Source organism: Vicugna pacos, chromosome 27 (assembly GCF_048564905.1).
Source record: "Vicugna pacos chromosome 27, VicPac4, whole genome shotgun sequence".
NCBI lineage: Eukaryota > Metazoa > Chordata > Mammalia > Artiodactyla > Camelidae > Vicugna > Vicugna pacos.
Genome location: NC_133013.1, coordinates 17,260,690 through 17,275,202, shown reverse-complemented (window position 1 = coordinate 17,275,202; position 14,513 = coordinate 17,260,690). Strand labels below are relative to the sequence as shown.

At 44.2% G+C, this 14,513-nt stretch overlaps 1 long non-coding RNA gene across 1 annotated transcript; it reads left to right on the top strand.

Moving 5' to 3' along the window:
• The first annotated feature begins 367 nt into the window (after positions 1–367).
• Positions 368–13,875, top strand: LOC140689692 (uncharacterized). The gene is made up of 3 exons (XR_012064728.1): positions 368–466; positions 10,188–10,517; positions 13,752–13,875. It is a non-coding gene; the product is annotated as an uncharacterized lncRNA (long non-coding RNA).
• Positions 13,876–14,513: the final 638 nt, after the last annotated feature.

The following is a 14,513-nucleotide window of genomic DNA, read 5'->3' as shown; positions in this document are numbered from 1 at the left end:
ATGTGCATATTAAAGTTGGAGAACCCCTGCCCTAAGCCTCCATTTCCTGTCATGGAAAATGGGAATAGTACCTTTTAGGGTTAAGTGTGGCACCTCATGTAAATTTCTTGCCAGATAGGAAGTGCCCACTAAAGACTAGACCCCTTAACAACGTCGTCTTCCCCAGTGGAAGGGCCCAGAGGTCTGCTTGTCATTGAGCCCAAGACTGGATTTTCTGTGGAGACTGAAGGGGGCCTCCTTCACTGTGAGGAGGCAATGCCTGAGGTTGGGAAGGGAACCCACATCTGCTTCCGCTCATGTGCATGTTTGCTTTCCAGAGTCCCGGCTGGAAGATCCTCAATGCCAATGGCTCAGAGATGCGGATCAGATGAGTACAAATTCAGTACTGAGTGAGGGGCTGGGGACCCAGGTTAAAGAAAGCATTGTCTTTGGCACATAGTCAAGTGATGGAGAAGCAAGCAACCAGGTAATTTTAATGAATTGTGTAAGAGAAAGGGCGGAGCAACATCCGGGTGGCTGTGGGAGCCTAGGGGTGTTTGCCAGAGAAGCTTCCCGAAGCCAGTGGCTCTGGTCCAGATGAAATGGTTGCAAAGCAGTGGTTGGCAGGGGAGACGTACTATGCACAGCAGGCACCAGGATGTGCCCTGCAGAGCAAAGGGATGATGTTCTAAAGCAAGCTGGGAACACTGGGAAGCACACACCGTGTGATTCTGCTGGAGGGTGAAGGACTAGGGCGGATGGAGTGGAGGAGTGATGGTGGTCAAGGCTGGAGCAGGCAGGAGTCCAGATGTGGGGTCACGTCTGCCACGCTGAAAACTGCTGCAGTGAGAAAGCTGCTGAGTGGTGATGCGCAGAGGAACAATGAGACCGACTTTGTGGATTAGAAAGATCACAGAAGCCATATCATATAGAAAGATCTGGAGGCAGGAAGATCATTAGGGGCAGGGAGACAGGGTGCAGGCCTGGACACTGGCAGCTGGGCCTGGGGAGAGGAAGAAGAGCTTTAAGGACACAGCCAAGTATTACCCCGCCAGCGATGGATCTCATTAATACTGAATTTGAGGTCACTTTTTTCAAAAATTGAAGTATAGTTGATTTAATTTCTAACAATGTTGTGCTAATTTCTGGTATACAGCATAGTGATTCAGTTATACATAGGTATATATAAATTTCTTTTCATATTCTTTTTCATTATAGGCTATTCCAGGGTATTGAATTGAGATCACTTTTTTTTTTAACAGTTTAAGCTTAAGTTTACTTGTGTTCACAATTTTTTTTTAAGAGCCTAGGTCCCCACACCTATCAAACACAGTGAAAGCTGTTTGCAGAGGAAAACAGATAGCCTTAAATGCCTTATGACTAATGAAGAAAGCCCCTTCCCCTCAAAAGGGGTGGCATTAGGTAATCATCTCAAGAAATTAGAAAAGGAACAAATGAGTAAACCCAAAGACAATGGGAGTAAAGATAAAAGCAGAGATTAATGGAATAAAAATGAAAGTATTTTAGAAAAGGATAAATAAAACCAAAAGTCTGTCCCTAGAAAAGACTGGCAAAATAGACGAATCTGTTCTAAGAGTCTGATTAAGGGGAGGGAGAAATATTAATGAGAGAGAAAACAGAGATGATATAAATTAATTGCCTCAGCAAGAATATTGAGAGGAAATTTGAAATACAGAACTTGAGATCCTGGAGCCTCCCGCACCCTTCCCACACCTATAATGAAGATGGCAGCCCCGATCCGTGCTCAGCCCTCCTTTCCCAGAAGCCAGAGGAGACCAGCGATATTTTATTAATGTGATTCTCCTTACCGTCATATAAAATAAGAGTGACTCACATTTATTGAGCCTTTTTTTTTCCTATATGCCAGATGCTATGTTAACTACTTTGCAGGGATTTTATTTTAATCCTTCCAATAGTGGAACCAAGTGAATCAGGGCCTCATATGACACCCATTTTCCAGATGAGAAAATCAAATTTAACATGACAGAATAATTTGCCCAAAGCCCCTACATCTCTCGAGAGGTGGAGGCAGCCTTGGTTGCAGGGCAATCTGACTCCTGGGCTGGTGCCCCTAACCCTGTTTAACTCATACCTCTCCCCTGCACAACACCGCCCCTGGGTGGGTGTGTTTGAAGCTATTGGGGATGTAGGAACAGCAGTTGGGTGCCCAGCCAGCCATGCTCTGGGCCCTGGGTTCCAGTTATGGCCTTATCACTTAGATGCTTAATTTGGGGAAGTTACTTAGCCTTTCTGGGGCTCAATTCACTCTTCTTTAAAATAAGAGAGTTGGACTGGGCCCCTGTGATTTTTAAATTATTCTATGTCTTTAAAAATGCCTTTGTATTCAGACCTCCTCACTCATTTAGACAGGCCTCGGCATTCAGCATCAGGTAGTAAGGTATGTTCCAGTTCTGTGCATCTTACTCACCTCCCATCATGGACGCCTGGCAGCCCTCTAAATAAACAGACCAGGACAAAAACTGCCCCAGTAGGTAGTGCACGGTGGGGGGCATATGGCAGTACTGCCCTTAGACCTGGCAGCCCAGGCTCCTGTCCTAACCCCCCACCCCACTCTTGCCCTCCTCTGGCTGTGCCCCTCCTCAAGGGCCAAGAGGGACACACCTACAGAACTCATACTCTCTTCTTGACCTCACTGCCTGGATGCCCTGAGCCCACTTCTAGGGCCTGTGTGGGCCTCTGTCCCTGGGCTGCTTCCCTAGGATGAATCCAGTGGCATGTGCACCCCCTGGAGCATCCAGGGCACACGATAGGGCTGTCAACAGAGTGTGGCTTGCTAAGTCTTGGACTCCACAGGCAGGAGGGTACCAGGCTGAGTGGGGAGTTGAAAGGGAAGAGGAAGCCAGGGCAGGGGGCCTCCATCTGACTCTTTTCCCACCATATGGTGCCCTGGAGTTTGTTAATAAAGGAAAATTTAGTTGCCTGGTAAGAGTTGAGCCCCTACAAATTATACATTCATACATACGTACATACATACATACATACAGATATGTATGTATGAATGGTGGGCAAAATCAGAGAACACAGGGCAAGTCAAAGTGACTATTATGGGATAGGCAAATTAACACACAAAGAGAGAATCCCTCAGAAGGGAGTCAGACTGTCTACAAGAGGGAAAACCAGAGTTTAGGAGGCAAAAGTAGGGAAACAAAAACAACCGATGTGTGTCTTAGCTTTCTGATCTCACAATCAGCTCATTCTCCTGGCCCCGACTTGACGCTGACCAGAGCAATTCTCTGATGAGAACCTGGCCCTCCAAAGAGTCGTGCCAGGATGCATTCACTTCTCCATATGTCCATCAGCAAATATTTATGGAGACCCTCCCAGGTGTGAAGCACAGTGCCAGGGACGGTGGTGGGGAGAACCAGACCTGGTCCCTGCCCGCATGGAAATACAGCCTCACGGTGGAGGTGGGCGCTGGTCGAAAAGTGGTGCAGATGATGTAGAATGATGCTTCCCTGAGGAGGAACAGGACCAGAATGCCCTGGGGCCACACAGCACAGGCCCCCACCCTAGCCTGGGAATCAGGGGGCTTTCCTGATGAAGTGGCATTTGGTGGTGGGACAGTATGTGTGCTGTTCCTGGGGCAGGCAGTGGCCGGTCTGGCTAGAGGTGAGATATGAAGGGGAAGAGAAGTAACCTGGAAGGTAAGGAGGGGTCATGGGAAGAGGTGGCATCAGGAGGGCCTTCCAGATTCTGGCTCGCTTATCTGATTACAGGGGGCCATTTCCTGAGACAGAAGGACTGGAAAAGGCTAAATTCAGGGGTGGGGGTTTGGGACAGATCACAAGTTTGGTTTCAGACCTGTTGATTTTGAAATACTTAAAAAATAATTTATTTTGAAATAATTTCAATTTTTAAAAACATTTTTATTGAGTTATAGTCATTTTACAATGTTGTGTCAAATTCCAGTGTAGAGCACAATTTTTCAGTCATACATGAACATACATATATATTCATTGTCACATTTTTTCTCTGTAATCTCCCACAAGATGAAATAATTTCAATTTTATAGATGAGTCACAAGAACAGTATAAGGAACTCCTGCCTCCCATCCTCTCAGCCCCACCAGTAGTTGGCATTTAATTGCATCTGTTCCATCAGCGTTAAATACAGCACCCCCCTCGCCACCGCCAACAAAGACACTCTTCATTCCCGCCATATAAGCCCCCTAGTCGGGAAATAAACCACGACCCCCATTCAGATGTCACCAACCATCTCAACCAGGTCTTCTCCTTTCTGGCCCAGGATCTCATCCATGTCCTTCTGGTCTCCTCCAGTCTGGGACACTCTCTGAGTATTTCCCTGACTTTCATGTGCAGTTGGAAGAGTACAGGTCTTTCCTTCAGTAGGATGACCCTCAGCCTGCATTTGTGTGATGCTTCCTCCTGAGTAGACTCAGTTTTTTTGTGTCAGGTTTACTGAGGTTCTATTTACTTGCAATAACGTTCATCCTTTTCGGTGCATGAGTCTATGGGTTTTGACAAACGCATAGCACTGTGTAACCACTACCACAATAAATAAATAGAACATTTCCATCCAGGGCTGGCTTCATGGACATGTGACCAGTGTAGTTACATAAGACTCTGTGCTTATGAAGGATCCCGTGCTTGGCTTAGTGCTGTCCTGTCACCATCTTGAAATACTTAATACTTTTTCAACAAGGGGCCCTGCATTTTCGTCTTGCACTGAGCCCTGCAAATTATATATCTGATCCTGTTTCCCATCACCCCCCAAAATTTCCACCTATCCTTTTCTAAGACTTTTGACAGTAATTGATCTGTGTTCTATTCCTGCAATTTTGCCTTTTGCAGATGTCATTTAAACAGGATCATACAGTATGTTGTTGCCTTTTGAGTCTGGCTTCTTTCATTTAGCATGATGCATCTGAAATTCAGTCCTGTGGTTCTGGTATCATTAAAAATTTTTGGGGGGTTAATTAGGTTTGTTTGTTTGTTTGTTTGTTTATTGATTTATTTATTGTTATTTTTTATTTAACAGATGTACTGGGGATCAAACCCATGACTTCGTGCATGCTAGGCATGTACTCTATCACTGAGCTATATAGCCTCCCCCGATAGTCTCTTTATTTCTTATTTTATTTATTTTTTAGGGGAGGAGGTAATTAGGTTTATTTATTTACTTATTTTTTAAGTAGAAGTACTAGGGGTTGAACGCAGGAACTTGTGCATGCTAGGCAGGCACTCTACCACTGAGCTATCCCCTCTCCCTGATTCCTTTTTATTCCTAAGTACTATTCTATGATATGGCTATATTAGTTTATATATTCATTCACCAGTTAAAGGACATTTGAGTTGTTTTCAACATTTGGCTATTATGATTAAAGTCACAATAAATGTTCACATACAGGTTTTTTGTGTAAGCATATGTTTTTATTTTGTTGAAGAAACAGTGATAATGAATAAGTGGGATTGCTAGAGCAAATGTTAAGTGTATGTTTAACTTTATGAGAACTTGCCAAACTGTCTTCCAAAGTAGCCGCACCATTTTGCATTCCCACTAGCAATGGATAAGAGTCCTAACTGCTCTATATTGTCGCCAGCACTGAGTGTTGTCCACATTTTTAATTTTAGCCATTTCAATAGTATAGTGATTTTTACTGTGCATTTCTCTGACGACTAATGCTGTTGGACATCTTTTCATGTGCTTGTTTGCCATCTGTATATCTTCTTAGTTAAAGTGTCTGTTCAAATCTTTTGTCCATTTAAAAATTCAGTTTGCTTTTTTATTATCAACTTTTGAGAATTTTGGAATGGATGAAAGTCCTTTATTAGATATGTGTTCAATATGTATCTTGTCCTGATGTACTTCTGAGATACTCAGGTGGTTAGAGCTGATGATCAGAGGAAGGTTCTAGGCTGGTGATATAAAAATGTGACTTAATTGGTGTGTAAATGGAAGTTGAGGGCATGGGCGTGGGTACAATTGCCGAGGGAGAAAGCAGAGTGTTGTAAGAGGAGATAGCTTAAGACTGAGCCGTTAGGAAGTACAAAATTTAATAGCCAGGTGGAATGGAATGAACTAGAACAGGAGATTGAAAAAGAGCTGCCAAAACAGTAGGGGAAACCCAGGAAAAAGTGAACCCCAGAAAGAAGAGAAAGGAGTGTTTCAAGAGGAAAGGGCTGTTCAAGAGTGTTGGACACAGCAGAGAGATCAAATAAGATGAGGACTGAAAATAACCTTACCAGATTTAGCAACATGGAAGTCACTAATGACCTTAGCGAGAGCTATTTATGTGGAGTCACAGAGCAAGACTAGTATTCACACCACATCTAATGATACAGCCCTACTGGTTGATAGAATATTAAAATGATTAAGTATTGATTTGTAAATAGCTTCCACCCTGGCCCTTTGGCTCTTGCCCTGGCTTACCTGTGGACCTCCCCGTTTCAGCAGCAAAGCCATCCTCCCTGCTAGCAGGGGTTCTCCAGGACCCTGCTGGAACCCTATGTTGATCTGTTTCCAAGCCATATTGGTAATTTAGTATCTTGAATGGAACTGCTGGGTAAAAGCCATACTGAAGTGGATTGAGAAGTGAGTGGGAAGTGAAAAAACTGAAATAATAACAATGAACAATTCTTTATAGAACTTTGCTTCTGAAGGGGAAGAGTGAGACAGATAGGCAGAAACCGGAGGAAGATGTGAGGCTGGGGCGGGAGTGGGGGCTGGTTAGATTGTTTTTTGTTCCTTTTCAGATGAGAGGGACTTGAGCATATTTAAATGCCAAAGAGAAGGATCTTAACCATAAGAGATGGCTCTAGTCAGACAGATCCAGGCACTTGAGTCTGTGGGGCCATTATATTTACATGTTTTTCAGTGTGAATTAGTACATTAGAATTCAGTTTATATATTCATATAAACAACTCAGTTGTCAGTTGTCCCTAAATGACAGATCAATTCTCAGTATTTGTGGACCAGATCCTGGATTTTGGTAAATTCACTGGTGTAAAAAGCTACCTTGGAAGATCCATTGGCCTCCAGTTAACCCTTCCTGGCACTGTCCCAACCTCCCTGCTAGAGATCTGTTTGATCTTCTTAACACCACCTACACAAATCTAGGGCAGGGAAGACCATCGCCCAATTTCTGGGGCAAGCCCCAGCCGCTCCCTGCTCACCCGGGAGGTGGCTAAGTGTGTAGGTCATTGGGTATTGATAAGCTATGAACCCTGCCTTCAAGGATCTTGTCTTATAGTGGAAGAGACAAGACAGCACTAAACCAACTTGTGATCATGCCAGGAGGACTCCAGTGTGTCTCATAAGTACAAACATGAGACAGGGACCCAGAGCAGGGAGACAGGCTCTGCTAGGGGAGATGATTCCTGTCTGCAGCGTAACTGGGTGTCTTCCTTCCCAACCCCGCGCCTCGTCTCCCTGGGACTCCACACACCCTTATCCACCAAGAAAGTTGTATCTGGGGTGCACCCCCAACTTTGTCTTTCCATCTGTGCAGCTGCACAGGATTAGGTCAGACATGTGCCACCTCTGGGACTTAGGACCTCCTTCAAATGCTCTTCAGTCCCTCCAAACATGGCAGTCCACCTTCGCCCACCGCTCACAGGTGATTTCTCTTTGTCTTCTGAAGTCCTACACCCACTTTAGTGACTGATGGTTAGTAACTCTTCCAGGGATGACTTCCCTGGAAGTCATTCCCAAGAGGACTTGGCAAGTCTTATTCACTAGAAAGAGAGGAAAATGCAAGTTTAATTCCCAGTGAAGCCTTTTGGTACAGAAAATACTTGCTTCATCCCAAGGGGATGGCCAAGTTCCCTTTTTGACTAATTTTCTGTAGACTTCTATAGAACTCTTGCTCACACTGACTTACAAATTCCTGAGGTTTCTTCTTTCCCTCTCTGAACAGAACGAGGTAGCAAAGGAAGGAGTTGTACCGGGTAGTGCAGAAGGCCTCTTCCGGCTCTGCTGACTTACACGGAGTCTTTGTTCTTTGTGGTTCGTGTCCACCCAGCGCCAAGGACACCCAGGCACTGCTGTACTCATTGCCCACCTAAAACAGCCGCCTACACGGGACGCCATCAAGGGAGGCCACCCTGGTCTTGTGGCGCTTCAATTGCAAGGTTACAGAGTAAGGATAATGGGAAATAATGTGTCCTCATCATTTTTAACCTTTCTGAATAATGCCTCTGTGCTTAAGCCAGAGGTTTTTATTTTAAAATCAATTTTGCTTATTGTGCTCTTTGGAAAAATAAATGAGAAGCTGGGAAGAAAGAAGTGGGATCCAGGGTTTATTAACACAGAAGGGTTGGGGTGGAGTGTGGGAACTCGGGCCTGCCTAGCCTAGACTGCTGTTGTCCTGGAGGACAGGGTTAGCAGCCGAAAACCCCAAGTGGTTGCTATGGGAGAAGAGAGCTTCTCACGCTACAAAAATGAACCAGACATATGTGGGCAAAGCAGCTGTCTTCTATTACCCTAAGGCGCCCTGAGAGCCTCCATCCCCATCCTAGGGAAAATGGGGCCCTTGTCCCACGGAAGACTTTTGAGTCACAAAAAGCAGACGTCCAGTCCAAGTTCAGCCATTTATTAGCTCTGTGGCCTTGGGAGGGTCACTTGAAGTGTCTTCTGTAGAATGGAAGGAGCGACACCTACTTTGTGGAGTTCAGAGGATCATGGGAACCTTAGACACCCTGAGCTAAGGTAGCTGATGGCGTATAGGGGCCCATGGCTGTGAAAACCCCACAGAGGCTCACTCCCAGGGCAGCATGTGGATTGCTGGGACTGGGGCTGGTAACCTAAGAGAACCAAAGCAAGCTCAATGGGTGCAAGAGATACTGTAATTTTAGCTCAGACCCCAGTTGGTTCTGCAGCTGCCTTGGGCAGCTATGGCATTCTGGTGACAGCACGTGGAACAGTGGAGATGGCACCATGCCTGGCTCCGAGGTATCGGTGCTCGGTTCTCTAGAGCCACAAAACGTATATGTGTGCATATACACACACTCCACACCATCCGTCTCCATCCCCATCTCACCACTCAGGACCTCATACTGATGTTATTCCAAACCCACTTCAACATCTTAAAGGAGAAAGGAAGGTAACTCTTTCTTTCATTTTTGCAGGGCAAACCATGAAGAGAGTGGTAGGTATTAGACCCTGTACTTGGGTTGTTCGTATTTACTAGTTACATCACTATACATAAGGTAACGCCCATCTAATGCATGACGCAGAGCAGGCCAGCTAGATTTTCCTTCTTTTTTTGGCTCCTACAGACCTTGATAGGAGTAGGGGTAGTCATGTGCCAACCTAGGCCTCAGTGATATCAAAGAGCCCTCACTGGAGAGGCCATATGCTCAGTTTTGTCCCAGTGATCTGCATTTATCTGTCTTCTGCTCTTTTCTAGGGCCCTCTTATTGTGAACTATGTCCTAATGGAACTAAAGACAGAAAGGTGGAGTGAGGGAGAAGGGATGCAAAAAGTAACTGTTCCTTCTTGCGCATCAGAGACTATTCATGAGGTTTGACATGGGCTTGGGTCATTTTCATCTCCCTCCTGGTAAGAGGGGGAGAGTGAGGGCAGATGTAGGGTGGGGAGCAGATGCTTGGGGGATGAGACTCTGCAGGGAGACCTCAGACCTGGGGCCGTGTTGAAGGCTCCACAGTGGCTTCTAATTGTTCTGGGGACCAAGCGCTTCTTCTGAGACTCTCTTCACCAATATGGGCATCTTCTCAGTGCTCCTTCATTGTCCTGTGTGGATGGCATCCCCTGGAGTTGTGCAGCACAGAAGCCCTGATACTTATCACTCCTTGAACTCTGGCTGAAATAACTATCACTCTGTAAGTCTGCCCTCCTTGCCTTACAGAGGTTAAGCTTTATACCTGGAATGTCTATTCACAACTCATAATCGAAACTTGATATCACTGGAATTTGACACAATATTGTAAAATGACAATAACTCAATTAAAAAAATGTTTAAAAAAACTTGATATCTAATATTTATGCCATTTAGGAACCCCAGACTCATTCAAGAAGCGACTTCACATGCCTAAAAGACATTCATGCTCAACTTTACCCAGATAAGGACTGGTTGGGACAGACACTGCTGGTTGCAGCTATCAGACCTCTTTGCATCCCAAATCCTTCTTTGATGGTAGAGCTAACCTTCTACTTTAAGTGTTAATGTCACATACTTACTTTCCCAGGCTCCTCTGCATCAAGAGTATGGACAATGGGATCTAATCTTTGCCAATGGAACCTAAGAAGAAATGTGCCAGCAGGTTTCTGAGAAATGTTTTCCTCCTTGACAAAAAGACATACATGAGGAGAAAATGTGTCTTTTTCTTATTATGAATATGATTGTGGGAGGATATGATGCCTGGAACCACAGCAGTCATCTTGGGACCAAGAGGAGACAAGCCTGAAGGAAACAGATGATAATGGAAGAGCAGAAGGAAAGAAAGAGCCTTGTTCTCTGATGACATTTTGAACCACTAGTTAGACCTCTGAACGTCCATGCTTCTGTGACTTGTTAGGTTAGGTAATTAAATGCCTTTCTTGATTAATCTTTGTTGAGTGTTCTAGCACAAGTTTCCATCAAAAGCATCATAACTGATAAATATATTCATCCTCCCATCTATCACTATGAGTGTGTGGAGCAAGGTGGTGGGGGGAAAGGAGAACTGGGTTAGGAATCTAAGCACTAATTCTAGCTCTTCTAGCACCTCTGTGGTGAGTCAGAGATTGGCAGGAGGTAGCTTAGAGGGTCATGCTAGACCCCCATTTTGATAGAATTGGAGTGAATTCAAGAAGCAGACACCAGGGCACAAGGTCATTCACAGTGTGCTAGGTAGAGAAGGTACAGCATTACCTTCCTGAAAGTGTTCAGGGAGCTTCTCTGACCCCATGCCCACCTAGAAGATGACGTTTGAGTCCTAGGCCACCTCTAAAAGTCCTTCTCATAGTGGAGCAGAGATCTGAATAAGCTGTGTGGCTGGCTCTTCTTGGCTCAGGAACTGGCCAGGATGAGCCTGCAGTTGGCAGGGTTCAGAACCCACACAGGACATGGAGGAAGTCTGAAAAGGCTTAGCTGGGGTGTGGTCTGAGACCATTCGCTAAATTCTGATCTTTACTTTTTGAATTTTTCATTCTGTCCCTGCCTTCCATCAAGCTGGCTATGAAAAAGTTGTCTATGCCATACTTTGTCTGCTCAGGTTCAAATTACCTTTTGAGGAAACATCCCTGTCTAGAGCAGGAGCTCTCCCTTCAATGGCAGGACTCTTAAAGTCCCGTCTGCCAAATGGAGAGCATCTTTTGGAGTCACAGAACATTAGAACTGAGGGTGCTGAGCCCCAAATAGGAACAGATGATTTTCTTTCTTCTTTTTTAATTGAAGTATAGTTGATTTACAATGTTCCAGGTGTCCAGCAAAGTGATTTAGTTATACATATATATATAGAGAGAGAGAGAGAGAGAGACAGAGAGACAGAGAGACAGAGAGAGAGAGAGATGCTTTTCCAGATTCTTTCTCATTATAGATTATTACAAGATACTGAGTACAGTTCCTTCTGCTATACAGTAGATCCTTGTTGTTTATCTATTTTATATTTAGTAGTGTGTATCTGTTAATCCCAAATTACTAATTTATCCCTCCCCAGCTCTTTTCTCTTTGGTAACCATGTTTGTTTTCTATGTCTGTGAACTGTTTTATAAATAAGTTCATTTGTATCTTTTCTTTTAGGTTCCACATACAAGGATACCATATGATATTTGTCTCTCTCTGTCTGATTTACTTCACTTAGTATGATAATCTCTGAGTCCATCCATGTTACTACAAATGGCATTATTTCATTCTTTTTTATGACTGAGTAGTATTGCATTGTGTGTGTGTATATATATATACACCACATCTTCTTTATCCGTTCATCTGTCGATAGACATTTAAGTTGCTTCCATGTCTTGGCTATTATAAATAGTGCTGCTGTGAACATTGGAGTGCATGTATCTTTTCAAGTTAGAGTTTTTGTCTTTTCTGGAAATGTGCCCAAGAGTGGGATTGCTGGATCATATGGTAACTCTATTTTTAGTGTTTAAAGGAACCTCCATACTTTTCTCCATAGTGGCTGCACCAATTTACATTCCCCCCAACAGTGTAGGAGGGTTTCTTTTTTTCCACACTCTCTCCAGCATTTATTATTTGTAGACTTTTGGTGATGGCCATTCTGACCATTGTGAAGTGATACCTCATTGTGGTTTTAATTTGCATTTCTCTAATAATTAGCGATGTTGAGCATCTCTTCACATGCCTGTTGACTGAATAGATAATTTTCTAAGGCTAACAGCTGGTTAGTGGAAAAGCCTGCCTTCAGGCAACATGCTGGATGCCCAGTTTAGTGCAACCCATGTGACACTAAATAATACACAGATCCATTTCAAGGGTGCCCAGAACAGCTGAAAAAAGGACATGGAGAAGTGTGTTCAAGAAAGCTGGAGCTGAGGGCAGACAGATTTATGTAAGTTTCTTACCCCCTCAGGCTTTTATTATCTTCCAAGACTTGAGCTCAAGTCACTGGGAGAAAGATGATATCAGAGCTTGTGGGTTCTCAGACATGTGCATGCAAGGCCCTCAGATTTTGATGGGTGCATATCTTTTAGGATTAATTTTTACAAGATGACAGTGGGTCCAATTTGCTGTGGCACAGATGAATAATTTACCTCTGGTATTTTCTGAAAATTAGATATCACTCATTGGTGTTCCATCAAAAGCAGTGCTGGTCTTGCCATTAATTCTGGTGATGATTTTCGTTTTCAGGAGCTACAGGATAGGTAGCTGATGGGATCTTTTCCCCTGTTGGAGTGGTTTATAGACGGAAATAATTCAAGGAGTGCTGTCATTCTTTGTGCTTTGTAGGTCACTCAAATGAAAATTTAAGGACCAATGAAGCAATCCATATTTTTCAGGGAAAGCACAGCCCCTCGTGTTAAGAAGTCCTCAGGGGGATAGGTTGAACTCTAAGCGACTAGAATAACTTACTCCAGTGTGCTTTGAATACAGATGGCACGCATCTGCCTGTGTGGAATGAAGACACACCTCCACACAGTCGTGTGTCTTATGACTGTGTAGCCCCGCCCACAAACTCGCACCTACACCTGCAAAGACACCCAGAACTGGGACATGGTGTGGTGCAGAGAGAAGTCCATGGACCTTAGAGTTAAGTAAACCTGGACACCAACCCCAGCTCACCAGCTGATTGTCTAGAGCTAATCTCTCTCTTTCTCTGGGTCTCAGTTTCCCCATATGAAAAATGGGGATAATTATATCAATCCTTCCAGGTTTTAGTAAAGATTAAATGAGATCACTTACGAAAAAGGTGTATAATATACAGCAGGGCTTCAATAAATGCCAGTCTCTTTTCTTTTTTTCTTTTCCCTCACAATCTGCCAGCTGCTTGGGGAAATTTGATTCCACTCCCTGGAATTCTGCAGGTCAGAAACTTCACAACCATGTCGTAAAGACTCAGTATGGCTGCTGGAGAAGACGCAGGGAGCAAGGGGCTTTGCTTGGCTTTTCCCACCCCTTTAGGCAGATGCATCTGCTTCTCAGCAAAAAGCAATCACATCGCATTGCTCTTCTCCCCAAAGGGAACCTGACCTCTGAGACCTTTCTAGGTATAGGGTATCAGGGTGATAATAGTAACAGCTTCCATCTCTTGTGTTTTTACTATGTGCCAGGCATTGCATTAAGTGCTTCATGTGCTTGCTTTCCACAGGCCTCTCTCTGGTGTGGGAACGGGCAGACTCAGTACAAGGAGACCCAGGCCTGGAGAAGTGAGGCTGCTTATTCAGTTACGCAGCTAAGAAGAACTGGAGTCAGGATGTAAGCCCCAAACAAAACTTTCCCTCTTAATCAAGCTTAATCCCAGTAAAATGTATGTCATCCATGTTTTCATTGATGTAGCATGTATTGTATTATATTTACTGTCAGTATTGCCCTGGCATTGATAATGTGCATTTAAAAATTTCAGACCTTAGCATAACTCAAGTGGGTATTAGATAATGTTTGTCCCTCTCTCTCTCACTTGTGAAGAGTTATGTTTATAAACTGTAGATAAATGCCTCTCAAAGTGTGGACCCAGCTTCACCAGGGTCTAAATGGAAATTCTCAGGCTCCACCCAAGTCCTGCTGAATCAGACCGGGAAATAAGTGCAGGGATCTGTGTTTTAACAAGTCTTCAGGTGATTTGGAAGTGCCAGAAGCACTCGTATGGATATTTCTTTGAGTCTCTAGGCGTACAGCTGTACAGGAAAATGGAGACTTTAAACCCATCTTCCCCTGATTGGCCCAGTCAGCTGTGGGAGGCCCCTGCGTTGTGCTGGAGACCTTGCAATGCTCCTGTTTTCTAAGGACCTAGGACAGACCTGTTATTTTGCTGAAAGCTGATAAATGAAGAATGAACCATTCGCTTCTTCTTTGACCAAGACTCTCTTCATACCCTTTTCATTCAGTGACAATAGCAGCAAGCATGGCCACG